This window comes from Chamaea fasciata, unplaced genomic scaffold (assembly GCF_029207755.1).
Source record: "Chamaea fasciata isolate MVZ Bird 193981 ecotype frontalis unplaced genomic scaffold, bChaFas1.0.hap1 SCAF_10, whole genome shotgun sequence".
In the NCBI taxonomy this organism is placed as follows: Eukaryota; Metazoa; Chordata; class Aves; order Passeriformes; family Sylviidae; genus Chamaea; species Chamaea fasciata.
Genome location: NW_027094095.1, coordinates 398,424 through 409,311, shown reverse-complemented (window position 1 = coordinate 409,311; position 10,888 = coordinate 398,424). Strand labels below are relative to the sequence as shown.

At 43.4% G+C, this 10,888-nt stretch overlaps 3 long non-coding RNA genes across 4 annotated transcripts; 2 read left to right on the top strand and 1 right to left on the bottom strand.

Moving 5' to 3' along the window:
• Window positions 1-3,836: 3,836 nt before the first annotated feature.
• On the top strand, window positions 3,837-5,109 carry LOC136294885 (uncharacterized). The gene is made up of 3 exons (XR_010722509.1): window positions 3,837-3,941; window positions 4,195-4,346; window positions 4,460-5,109. It is a non-coding gene; the product is annotated as an uncharacterized lncRNA (long non-coding RNA).
• A 952-nt stretch (window positions 5,110-6,061) lies between these two features.
• Window positions 6,062-8,965, top strand: LOC136294341 (uncharacterized). 2 transcript variants are annotated; one of them, XR_010722384.1, is made up of 4 exons: window positions 6,062-6,296; window positions 6,500-6,627; window positions 7,345-7,435; window positions 7,963-8,965. It is a non-coding gene; the product is annotated as an uncharacterized lncRNA (long non-coding RNA). The 2 variants fall into 2 exon arrangements; XR_010722383.1 differs by having other exon boundaries at window positions 6,409-6,627.
• A 93-nt stretch (window positions 8,966-9,058) lies between these two features.
• Window positions 9,059-10,674, bottom strand: LOC136294340 (uncharacterized). The gene is made up of 3 exons (XR_010722382.1): window positions 10,448-10,674; window positions 9,499-9,556; window positions 9,059-9,251 (listed from the first exon to the last, which is right to left on the bottom strand). It is a non-coding gene; the product is annotated as an uncharacterized lncRNA (long non-coding RNA).
• Window positions 10,675-10,888: the final 214 nt, after the last annotated feature.

Here is a 10,888-nt window from a genome sequence, read left to right as displayed (position 1 = left end):
GTTATCTGACATTGGTAAGTGGTGGCAGTACCTTCAGTTGTCTGAACTATGGAAACCCTTTTAGTCCTGAGTCCACTCTCCAAATATACAGTAGTGACCTTAGTGACTCCATTTCAGACTGACCTTTTATGATCTTGATCATCTCCCAAAAGTGTTGGGAGTCTGGGGAGGTTCTTGCCTGCTGGAAGCTAGCCAGCATTACTACAGTTTACAGGAAGGATGTGAGGGAACATCCAGAGAGAGAACTCAATTTGTGTTCAGAGTTCTATGGTGCTGACTTTACCCCTTACACTCAGCGTTTCATTGTATGTTTGATTGTACAAGGTCTGATGTGAAAGCCATGTTTATTACTAGATAGAATAGATGAATCCTTACTGAGCTCATGCTAGGTACTGTTACTTAGCTCTAACAACTGGCTTTTTCTGTCTCAGCTTCTGCTCTCAGATACCTTCATGAGAACAGGATCATCCATAGAGACTTGAAGCCAGAGAACATTGTGCTGCAGCAAGGAGAGCAAAGGGTAAGCAGGAAGCAGTCGTCTCTACCTGCACAGACAAGTAAACTTACAAGGAACCTGCATGTGCTTCATGCAGTTACATGGTCCCTCTGCAAGAGCACTCAGCCCAGGATAACACCTGTCTCAGGTCACTGTCACATAGTATTCTGTGTGCAGCTGAGGTGAGACATTGTATTAGACGTCTGTTAACACCTGACATTTTGACTTTCAACTGTTAAGGAAAGAAGCAGACTGTCCTGATTGACCAAAGATCGGAAGGAGCTAGAGGCGTAACTGCTAAGTGTGCTACAACACCTTCAAATTCATTGTGGTTTTAGAAATCTACAGTGGCCTCCCATTTCTGCTTCTATCTCTTCACTGGCACCTTTCCTGCATAGCTTTGAAGAGCCAGACCTTTTCTTTCTGCTGTATGATGTGCTTTTAACAGGACTTCAGTCTGGCATTCTTATTCTCTGTTGTGTGTTTCAGTTAATACACAAAATCATTGACCTTGGTTATGCTAAGGAGTTGGATCAGGGGAGCCTGTGCACATCCTTTGTTGGGACTCTGCAGTACTTGGTAAGAAAGGAATTCAGCTAGAAGAGCAGCTACTGCTTTCTAGTGGGATAGAATTAACTGTTACCAAGCTTTGGGCTGGGATTAGGTACTTGCACGGTATGGGGTGCGTTTGTGGTGCTGAAGCTAGCAAAGGTGACTGCTTTTTTGCTGACACTGGGTTTTGCTGAGACTGGATTTTGTGCTGCCTGCATCTGTTATAAATAAGCAGGAGTGCCAGTAACCTATGCTACTCACTCCAGGAGGGTCTTAAAGCACGTGAGAGGCAGTGTTTGGTAATGTCTTTAATTATTTGCACAATTGTTAATGAGATGTTAAGGGACAGAGAAAGCTAAGAGCTTTCTGGCCAAAGCCATCTGGCTTTGTCTCATGCGTGTAAACTGTATCAGGCTCCAGAGCTGCTGGAACAGCAGAAGTATAGGGTGACAGTGGATTCCTGGAGCTTTGGCACGCTTGCCTTTGAGTGCATTACAGGCTTCCGACCATTCCTACCCAACTGGCAGCCAGTGCAATGGTGAGTGAACCGTGGCTGGGTGGTAAGTGGGCATGATGTGACTTTCCTGTTTACAGGAAGCAGAAGTGTGGTCCCTTGATTCTGAGGATAATATCCCTATGTTTCTTGCCCTTTTGGAAAGTGACCCCTTTCACAGGGGCTTGACTCACCTGAGCAAGTTCAGCATTCCTGAGACTTGCTCTATGGGATAAGGTCTGACTCTCGCAGGGCAGGTAACAGAAACCAAAGTGGCATCTGTATTATATGTCAAGAGTAGCTTTTAAGAGCCTACTAGCATGCAGGCTGGGAAAGGCGGGCAATTTTTTCACCATTGTACTCGCTTACATTAGGCATGCAAAAGTGCGTCAGAAGAGTGAGCTGGATATTGTTGTTTCAGAAGACTTATCCGGAGAAGTCAAGTTTTCTAGCAGTTTGCCCTGCCCCAACAATCTAAACAGGTGAGTACTAGAAATTGCTGTGCTGAGATAAACTGATTCTTCTGCAAAAGGACCAAGTTTGTGTTATATGCCTTACTGTGTTAATCTGTGAATACATTGAGTGCGTGACACAGGCAGTACTACTGTCGCTTGTCAGACTTGTGTAGTCTTGGTTTCTGCCTTCTAAACACTGCGTTTGTGATGGGGAGAGGTGGAGTGCTGGAGGGAGAAGGAGGGGGGCAGTTCTGTCAGTCCTCCCACACAGAACAAGCCGTATCGTTACTGCAAATGCACTTTTACCTTTTCTGATCTCCTGGTTTTTGTTGCTCAGTGTTTTGTCTGGGAGGCTGGAGAAATGGCCGCAACTCATGTTAATGTGGCACCCACGTCAGAGAGGTACAGATCCTACCTATGGACCCAATGGGTGTTTCAAAGCATTGGATGACATTTTGAACTTGAAGGTAAGCAATATGTCTGTATTAGCCTAAAAAGTTTTCCAGAGAGCAGTTTCCTGAGCCTCTGAATCCTAGACTTCGGAGGAAGAGTGAGGCAGAAACTCACAGAACTGTCTCCTGACCGTTAGTGACAGGTGCTTTCCTCTTGCTTCTTTGAGGACAAATACTCCCTGAGCTTGTTGGGAGTAGCGAATAGCTTCTGTGCATGCTTGGTTCCATATTCTGAGAGAGGATTCTACAGGTATTTAACTGCCATGTGGCCTCTTTTCCACTTGATGGAGGGCAAGAACTTTGCCATAATGTTAGGAAGTAGCTGTAAAGTGACTTCTTGATTCTGCCAAGTGCTTTGAAGAGTTTCTTGGTGGTCTTTTTTTCGGTCCCTCAATCTCTGCTCTAAGATGACCAATGTATCTTCAGCCTTTCTCATGCCATGCTACTCTTCTGGTAGTTGCTTCACGTTTTGAACATGGTTACGGGAACTGTGCACACCTACCCTGTGACAGAGGAAGAGACTGCGGAGTGTGAAGGCCAGGATTCAGTCAGATACAGGAATTCCAGAAGAGGACCAGGAACTAGTGCAGGAAGCAGGACTTGAATTGTTTTCTCAGAAGTTGGTCACTAAACATACAGCTGATGGCAAGGTGAGTCTCGGTATTCCCTTTCTTGAGTTTGAGTGAATCAGAAGTCACTGCACTCGCTTTGGGATCACAGCACTCCCTGCTGTTGTGGCATGCTTTTGTCATGGTAACCTCACAGACCTAACAGCCACTGTAGCGTAGGCAGCCTGTTGCCTTTGGTGCTCTGTGTTTGGTTGAGGAGGACTCTTCTGTTTGTGGTGTTGCCAAGGCTTGCTCTTCCCAAGAAAACCTGGTTGGGTCTTTTGTCTTCTGCAGGTGAATGATACTGCAGCAGCAGACACAGACCTTCTCTTCCTCTTTGATAACAAGAAAGTTTCCTGAGGCTCAGGTGGCCTTGCGTCCTCATCCAGAAAGTGTTGACTGCATCCGTAAGGACTCCTCTGGCATGAATATGAAGGGCGGGCCGGGGTCAGTGTTGAGAGGGGCGTCTGTGTTTTGTGGTCTGTATCGTGCACAAAGAGTAGAGGGAGCTTTTGCGTATTGGGACTGAAGAAGCAGTAAAATGGACTGTCATTCATTCAGTTTATCAGAATAACTAAAAAAGGGAGGTGTTTGATTTTGACATGCTAGGGGAGCTGCACAGGGGTTATCCAGCTCTAGGCTTTGCAGGCAGTAACATGCCCCTCAAAGGAGCAATGTTTTGGTCTGTTTTGTGATAACACAGTATTCCTGCTTCACGCTGATATGTCCATTTCCCTTTCTCCCACCTCCTCTGTTTTCAGTTCAGGATCCAAAGAAGAATCTCCACTTCTTCCAGTTGCAGGAAGTGTGGGGTCAGATCTGGCAGACGATGCGGATGTTGAAAGAGGACTGTAATCGGCTTCAGCAGGGGCAGCGAGCAGCCATGTACGGTGGCCATTTCTCCACAATACTTATCTCTGTCTTTGTGCACTGGTGGAAGGGAAGACAGAAATGGGACCCTGTAGGAATGGGGAAGCCCGTGATTGGAGCTGTATGCAATTCATGAAAAGTGGAGAGTTAGCCCTTTGGCACAACTGCATTTGTCCTCACCGCTGTCTCAAGTATCTGTTTTGGATGTAAATGAAAGCCTGGTGGATTTCTACTTTCAGAGGCTAATAGGACCTTCTTGTCCTTGCAGGATGAACCTGTTGCGTTACAATAGTACCCTCTGGAAGACGAAGAATTCTATGGCCTCCCTTTCTCAGCAGCTGAAAGCAAAGCTGGACTTCTTTAAAACAAGCATCCAAATTGACCTGGAAAAGTATAAAGAGCAGATTGAGTTTGGAATTAGTGAGTATAGAATCTGGCAAACAGGTCTTTTCATGACTCTTATCCTCACAAAAACACCTGCCTCCTTCTCTGTGAACCTGAGAAAGCCAGTCACTCTTCTTTGATTCCTGTAGCTTCTGAGAAGCTGCTGTTTGCCTGGAAAGAGATGGAGCAAGCTGTGGAACTTTGTGGGCGGGTATGTTTCTAAATCTAACTGCTAGTCATAAAGAGGTTTGTTTTTGTTATCTCTCCCCTCCTCCCCCTTTAGCTTCATTGTCCCTGCCTTAAATAGAAGCCCCTTGTATCTGCACTGATGTCAGATTTCACATTGCCTTGGTTTGTGTGGCACAATTTTTGTCCATTATTAGTACTACATGAAGCTCATTCTGTTGTAAGGCTTAGGGGGAAACGGGAGATCTTGGCGAAGCCCCAGAAACGTCTTGGAATTTCCTTGAATTGAAACGACTCGTTTGTCTTTGGCCAAGGCTGCTGTTTGCATCTTGTTGGTTTGTTTAGAAATAAGAATGAGAAAGGAAGAACCAGTGTGAGTGTGAGTGGTAGTGTCTCTAGGTATGAGACTGTTGTGTTGCTTATGTTCTACCCTGCTTTCAGGAAGATGATGTGGAGCAGGTAGTGAAGAGGATGATGGCCCTGCAGACAGACATCGTGGACCTGCAGAGAAGCCCGCTAGGTCGTAAACAAGGAGGAACACTGGAGGATTTGTGAGTTGAACTACCTTGAGCTTCAGATGCAGGAGTGTTTCTGGCTAAGCTTACTCACTAGAGGACAGTGAAAGGGCTGTTTCTTCCACCCAAATTGTGGGGGACTGGGAGCACTTTAACACTTAAGATGTTTTTTGGCTCATCTGTCATTGTTCTGAAATGGCAGACAGGTATAGAAAAGATTTGAGTTCTCAAACTATTTGTTCCACGTTTTGGTTCTTTGGAAATCCTTTTCTATCCTGCTTTTTTCTTCTAGAGAAGAACAAGCCAGAGAGCTGTACCGAAGACTCAGAGAGAAGCCAAGAGGTAAAAGATGCTTTAGCTCAAGGTCAGCTTGCTTTGTGTGTAACTTTGGAGATGTAGTAAGGATCATTGAGAAAACCATCTGACTTCTAGGCCTGCCCAGACACTAGCAGCACATGGGCTCTCCTGGATTGCCTTTTCTCGAGAGGGAAGTCAGGGAGTCAGTTCCACACTAGGCCAGCCTTCCTTTCTTGGTGCTTTGTGAGCTGTTCTCGAAACTCCTCTGGAGCTCTTCTCAGAGCAGGCTGTTGCCACAAGCAACAACCAACCTTTCTGGGTAGAAAGGATGAAAGACACGACTGTTCCTTTGATCCAGTCCCAACTCTCCTTTTCAAGTTCTTTAAATTTTGAAGAAGGTGGCTAAAATTCAGTGTAATTCATCCCACTCAAACTCGCATATCCTGAACTTTGGCTGTTTCAGGATTAAAGCAGTAGTGGAAATGAGCCGCTAAGAATCTTCTCACTCTGTCCTATAAACCGACCTTTCTGTGTAATATTGGCTCTCATTTCAGATCAGAGGACAGGCGGTGACAGCCAGGAAATAGTACGACTGCTTCTACAGGCAATCCAGACCTTTGAAAAAGAAGTTTGAGTCATTTATGCTCAGCTCAGGTGAGCTTTGTACATTTTATTCAGAGTTGAGAGAAGGTATTTTCTCTTCCAGCAAGAGAAGGTTTAAAACTCATTGCATATGGCTCTTGAGATCTTGCAGTGTTAACAGAAAATAATTAACTTCAGAACTGTTCTCCTACTGCAGTGGCCCATGTGTGATCTGATTAGTTTTTATTTTTTTAATAGTAAAACTGTAGTTTGCAAACAGAAGGCATTGGAATTGTTCCCCAGAGTGGAGAAAGTGATGAATCTGATGAGTGAAGATGAGGAAACAGTTCTAAGGCTTCAGGAGAAACGACAGAAAGAACTGTGGAACTTGCTGAAAATTGCTTGTGTAAGTAAAATAAGAACTCCCCTTTAACCTGAGAATATGGTTTGTAGCACAGGCTACTGAAACAATAGTAAATTGAGTGTATCCTATGGTTCTTTTCTTTCTTTTGAATCAGTATGAAAGCCAAGTTCCAGGTTGTCTCATATTCCCGGCTGCTGAAAACTAGTGGGAACAATTGCACTCTGAATATTCTGTGTTTTCTTCAGAGTAAAGTGCGTGGTCCTGTTACTGGCAGTCCAGAGAGCATGAACACATCCCGTCTTGGTAGCTCAGGTCAACTGCTGCTGCAAGTCCCTTCTGGAACATTCAATTTATCAGAATCTGTAAGAAAAAGGTGAGGCAAAGTCTGGAGTTCTTCGGCTGCTAATGCCACCACTACAAAGCTAGTCTTCCTGCTTTGTGAAATAATGGCCCACAGGGTTTCTCATATTTTGCACTTTGTGTTCAGCTTGCATTGTCAGCAGCCTTAGTTTACTTGGTAGTTAAGACTTCCTGGGGCTTTCAGATCTTCCATATGAAAGTTTGGTATCATGTATGGCTTCACTTCCCCCAGCCTCAGTAACAAAAGTGGTTTTTTGGTTTTCTTCCTTTAATCTGAGATGGTTGGGCTCACTTGGAAGTACACTGCCAGCAAGAACTGTTGAAGTATTGTCATGTAAGGTCACAGTAGCTGAGCTGTGTCATTGAGACTGCTGCATGCGTAGTTCCGGCTTGCTTAAATGAACTGGGTTACCACTTGGAATGAAAGACCTTGGTTTGTTTCTTTGCCTGTTGCCCCATCCTTAAGTTTATAGGCTTCTCAGCTTTTCCTCTAGCAACAGTGGTTCCACCTAATAAGAGCCCAATTCCATCTTGGAATACATTTCCTTTCCCCCATTTAGTAAATCAGGGGCTGCCACCAACTTTTCAAGTTGCAGTATGAATGACAAGCCTATGACCTGACTAACTTCAGTGTTCTGCAGCATATCTGCCAGAAGTATTTCTTAATGATAGAGGCAGCATCTCTTTAAACTGCCACAGAAATTAATAGTGTAATAATTGCCCCTTTCAGTGAGGAGCTGCTGCTGGAATCTCGGAAACTTTGTAGCCAACTAGAAAATGTGATGCGTGACACAATGAAGGATCAAGAGCAGAGTTTCTTGGTAATGTATTCACTCTTCTGTAAATGGACTAAGGAAGTGCCTGGCTTCGAAGTTCTGAATGTGCAACTTTGCCACCACTAACACAGCTAAATGAAATCTGCATTTTACTCATGGCCAAGGGGGAGAGTAGGAGATGCACAGAGATAGGAAGCACCGGTTCCCTCATAATCTGCCGCCTGACTTACTCTGCTTGCCAAAACTGGGAGCCACATGCTGGGAACTTGCTGCGCTAAACAGTAAGGGATGGGGCGAAGCACTTGGCTGTTGTACAAAACTACTGCAAAACTGCACACAAATTTGGGATGAGCGGGTGTCAGGGATCCTTAATTTAACAATGCAGAATATTGAAGAGAGAGTAAAATACTGGAGAGTGCAAGTAGGTTGTTTCCTTGACAGCAGTCACGTGGCTCATCATGAAATTGACCAACTTGTTCCCAGTTAATTTTTTATAACTCTTAGCACACTTTACTTTTATTTTAGAAAAAGCTCAACTGTAGCCTGGTGTTGAATTTCATTTATTCTTTCAGCTCTAGACTGGAGCTGGCTGCAGCTTCAGGTAGAAGAAACAAACAATCCAGAACAAACCCAGATGTAGAATCACTCTGGTTGCCTCTGAAGCCATGCTGCTTTGGGAAGCCAACTGTGAAAAGCTGCTGCCTCTGAGAAGGGAATATCAACTGCCTTCTACTGTCACCAGCTGCTTATGTGAATCATATGGCTTAGCTTTTAGTATCCACTTCTCAGACACTTTTTCACATAGATACATTAGGGAATGCCTGTTCTAACTGCTTGGAGAATGTTCTTAATTGTGCCTTAAGACAGCAGATCTCTGTCCTGATACGTCTTCCCTTGGGCATCGCCTGTGGCTGTTTTGCTGCATTTTGGGCTTTCTAATGAACAATGGACAAGGTATACCCAGTCACTGGTAGATGTCACCTTCCTAATGAACTGTGAACTTAATTGCTTAACTTTGCTGATTTGCACTTTTTTTCTTTAAGTGTAATGGTTGTACTTACCTAATACTTGTTTCCTGTATGGGAACAAAATTATCTAAAACATGTAAACTTTTGGTTTGCTCTTGTTGATGCGCTCAATAACACTATAATGGAAAAAGCTGCTTTCACTGTGCAGGTCTCTAAAACATGAGAGGTGTAAGAATGTTAGCCTGGAAACCAAAGAAGGAAATCTTCAGTGTACAGGTATCGTGTAACAAAGCATTTGCAGATTATCTATTAACCATGCTTAAAGTTGCATTAAAGGTGAAAAAAAGACCAAAAACCCCAGCTGGATGGAACCTTGGTGAGAGTCAACACACACCAACCTTGTGTTCTGACTGTGACCAATTTATTTCCTTCTGTTCTAACCCCAAATTTCCACTACAACACAGAGACCTCCTTTTATAAAAGGCTGTGAAGTATAGGACATGCAAAATGCAATACAATAATGGGGAGAGGTTGGATTTTCTTTTGGTTTTTTTGGAACAGATTTAAAATACAGGAAACTGAAATGTGGCACAAACATCACAACTTCCATGCATGCCTTCAAGTGTCTTCCTTTGTTGTGCTGGCACACTCTGGACTTCAGCATTGGGTTAAAGTCATTCTTGGGCAGAGTAGAAAGTTCACACTTCTTCAAATTTCCGAGTAATATTAAGGCTGAAATGCACCGGGTACACTTTTCCTTCATCTTCCAGAGCACCACCAGTTGTTTTACTTAAAGCTGTGTTAGGCTTCCAGCTCAAATCCCAGCCCAATTTTGTGACCTCCAGCACTGAAATTCTTGCCATCAATCAAGCCCGAGAGGGTCAGCTTTACACCTACAAAAGCAAGTCACGAGAACCATCATGCACTGACATCCCAGTACAGTGCTCTTCCTCAGGTCCTTGACCTCACTAATGTGGCTTAGTTGCCACAGGAACTTGCATCCATAGACATCCTTTAGTTCTCTGAGTCTGCGTAGACTTCTAGCTCCTTTGTTCATCTAGTCTGTTCTTAAGATGACAGTGAATTAAACCATAGTGTAGTACTTAACACCATTTGCTGCTACCAGTGAGAACTGCATACCAGGTCGAAGGGCATGAGTGTAACCAATTCCAATGAGGCTGGCATTGTTCACTTTAGCCTATAGGAAAAAAAAAAATCACAGTATTTATAAACTGTAAGTATTCATACAGAAGTATCCCAGTCCCCTGAGAAGGTGGCCTATGCATTAACACTCTTGAGCTACTTGGAGACCAACCTCTCTTAGAAGCATGTTCCAATCTTTTCCTTTTCTCAGGAGTTTTCAGCTTAAGCAAATGGTGCAAATTCTGCCTTCAGAGAATGCCATGCTGTTTTTCACTGCCTCCTCTATTATGTCTTTATATCTTTTAAAGAGCTACTTACTGCAGTCCCTCAGAGCCTGTCTTGTTCACATCACTCAGGAGTGATTTTCTTTTTTCTTCTAATGAGCAAGAAATACATGAATATGCAATCCCCTTTTTGCATTACTAAGTTTTGAGCTCTTAACAACAGTATTTCTCATGTTCAATTTTGGTTCAGTGGTCCTGGAACTAATTGTTGTTTTGAAACATAAATGCTTGCTACTTCAGTTCTTGGTCTTAAAACACACACGTCAGCTAACTTTCAACGGTTAACTTGCTGTTAGGAGAAGGCTGTAAGCTCAGGTAAACTTCCACCATTGTAATTATAATATGGTTTTACATTATGGATTTAAGAATTAAAAGGACACTTTCATTGTCTTTTAAAAGACATTTTTCAGCACAGTAGCATGCTATTCCAAGCACACTAGTCAGACTATTTCACTATGGACAAAATTATATTTAAGATTTCTTTTCCTCCATAAGTTCACAAGTACGATGTGTGAGGTCCCAATTTAAATTTGAACCACAACAGAAGCCACAGTTCGCAATCTACCAAACTTCCTCAGTAACTAGTTCAGGCAACTGCTTCATTACAAATTTTCAGTATTTAGGGGAGCTTGAAATACTCATTTCTGTAACAAAATTCTTACCACAATGGAAGTCTTCTCATCCATTTGGTACGTTCCAGCAATACCAAAACGTGTGTTGTTACTGCCAGCAGTCCATGCAAGATTGACTGATGTCTCAACCTTATTAGTAACCTTCTGATAAACAGACCCACCAAACTCAGTGCCGTCATTCCTGTTTGTAATAGATGCAAGTGTGTCAGGCCTTGCTTTGTTTAGTAACTCTTTAGATTAACCCTTCCCCACAATGATTTGACATTATCTCCTAAAATGAACCAAGAGATCCAATACTTCCCTGAACCCAGGCTCACTACTTCCTAGCTGGAGCTGGCAGACTCCTGCTCCTATTTTTTTTTTGCACAAAGCATGTTTTGCTTGCAGAACGGAACAAGACTTGCCAGAGACCTACAGTTTAAGGTTCTGACAAAAAAAACCAAACCAAGCAAACCAAAACCAAAACCAACC